Source organism: Oncorhynchus keta, unplaced genomic scaffold (assembly GCF_023373465.1).
Source record: "Oncorhynchus keta strain PuntledgeMale-10-30-2019 unplaced genomic scaffold, Oket_V2 Un_contig_23433_pilon_pilon, whole genome shotgun sequence".
Classification (NCBI taxonomy): domain Eukaryota; kingdom Metazoa; phylum Chordata; class Actinopteri; order Salmoniformes; family Salmonidae; genus Oncorhynchus; species Oncorhynchus keta.
The window spans coordinates 27,501-30,000 of record NW_026283377.1 but is presented as its reverse complement, the minus strand read 5'-3'; positions in this window follow the sequence as shown (position 1 = coordinate 30,000).

Here is a 2,500-nt window from a genome sequence, read left to right as displayed (position 1 = left end):
ACCTGACTTTAAACCTCAGTCTACCTGACTATATACCTCAGTCTACCCGACTTTATACCTGACTTTAAACCTCAGTCTCTACCTGACTTTAAACCTCAGTCTACCTGACTATATACCTCAGTCTACCTAACTTTATACCTGACTTTATACCTCAGTCTCTACCTGACGTTATACCTCAGTCTCTACCTGACTTTATACCTCAGTCTCTACCTGACTTTATACCTCAGTCTCTACCTGACTTTATACCTGACTTTATACCTCAGTCTCTACCTGACGTTATACCTCAGTCTCTACCTGACTTTATACCTCAGTCTCTACCTGACGTTATACCTCAGTCTCTACCTGACTTTATACCTCAGTCTCTACCTGACTTTATACCTCAGTCTCTACCTGACTTTATACCTGACTTTATACCTCAGTCTCTACCTGACGTTATACCTCAGTCTCTACCTGACTTTATACCTCAGTCTCTACCTGACTATATACCTCAGTCTCTACCTGACGTTATACCTCAGGCTCTAAACAATAGTGAAATTAAGCGTGATTGGTACACTAATTTGACTGTGCCTTTAAACAGCTTGGAAAATTCCACAAAATTATGTCATGTCTTTTGAGCTTCTGAAAGTCTAATTGACATCATTTTGTGTCAATTGGAGGTGAACCTGTGGATGTATTTCAAGCTCTACCTTCAAACTAAGTGCCTCTTTGCTTGACATCATGAGAAAATCAAAAGAAATCAGCCAAGACCTCAGAAAAAAATTGTAGGCCTCCACAAGTCTGGTTCATCCTTGGGAGCAATTTCCAAACGCCTGAAGGAACCACGTACTTTGGTGCGAAAAGTGCAAATCAATCCCAGAACAACAGCAAAGGACCTTGTGAAGATGCTGGAGGAAACAGGTACAAAAGTATCTATATCCACAGTAAAACGAGTCCTATATCGACATAACCTGAAAGGCCGCTCAGCAAGGAAGAAGCCACTGCTCCAAAACCGCCATAAAAAGCCAGACTACGGTTTGCAACTGCACATGGGGACAAAGATCATACTTTTTGGAGAAATGTCCTCTGGTCTGATGAAACAAAAATAGAATAGTTTGGCCATAATGACCATCGTTATGTTTGGAGGAAAAAGGGCGAGCCGAAGAACACCATCCCAACCGTGAAGCATGGGGGTGGTAGCATCATGTTGTGGGGGTGCTTTGCTGCAGGAGGGACTGGTGCACTTCACAAAATAGACAAAAATGTGTGGGCAGAACTGAAAAAGCGTGTGTGAGCAAGGAGGCCTACAAACCTGACACCAGCTCTTACACCAGCTCTGTCAGGGGGAATGGGCCAAAATTCACCCAACTTATTGTGTGAAGCTTGTGGAAGGTTACACGAAATGTTTGACCCAAGTTAAACAATGTAAAGGCAATGCTACCAAATACTAATTGAGTGTATGTAAACTTCTGACCCACTGGGAATGTGATGAAAGAAATAAAAGCTGAAATAAATCATCCTCTCTACTATTATTCTGGCATTTCACATTCTTAAAATAAAGTGGTGATCCTAACTGACCTGAGACAGGGAACTTTTTACGAGGATTAAATGTTAGGAATTGCAAAAAAAACCTGAGTTTAAAAGTATTTGTCTAAGGTGTAAATCAAATCAAATTAAATGTTATTTGTCACATACACATGGTCAGCAGACGTTAATGCGAGTGTAGCGAAATGCTTGTGCTTCTAGTTCCGACAATGCAGTGATAACCAACGAGTAATCTAACCTAACAATTCCAAAACTACTGTCTTACTGTATGTAAAACATCCGACTTCAACTGTATGTAAGTTGAAATCACTGTTTGTGTGAGAGCAACCAGACAGCATTAAAAGAGACTGCGTTGATACACTTATCAACGACCCAGTTTAGTTCATCCCTGCCGTTGTGTCACTGAGTTGTCATAACACTTCAGCTGTTGTGTATTATCCCCAGGGGCGTTGGTAGACACAATGTAAGTAACCTAATTTACAGTAACTCCCCTGAATAGCTCTAATACTGATCCTACAGCTGTTGTGTATTATCCCCAGGGGCGTTGGTAGACACAATGTAAGTAACCTAATTTACAGTAACTACCCTGAATGGCTTCTGCTGACCCTACAGCTGTTGTGTATTATCCCCAGGGGCGTTGGTAGACACAATGTAACTAACCTAATTTACAGTAACTACACCTGAATGCCTTCTGCTGATCCTACAGCTGTTGTGTATTATCCCCAGGGCCTTTGGTAGACACAATGTAAGTAACCTAATTTACAGTAACTGCCCTGAATGCCTCTAATACTGATCCTACAGCTGTTACATGCAGTATATATTCTTCAAAGTAGCCACCCTTTTTGCCTTGACGATAGCGTTGCACATTCTTGGCATTCTCTCAACCAGCTACACCTGGAATGCTCTTCCCTACAGTCTTGAAGGAGTTGCCACTTGTTGGCTGCTATTCCTTCACTCTGCGGTCCAACTCATCCCAAAC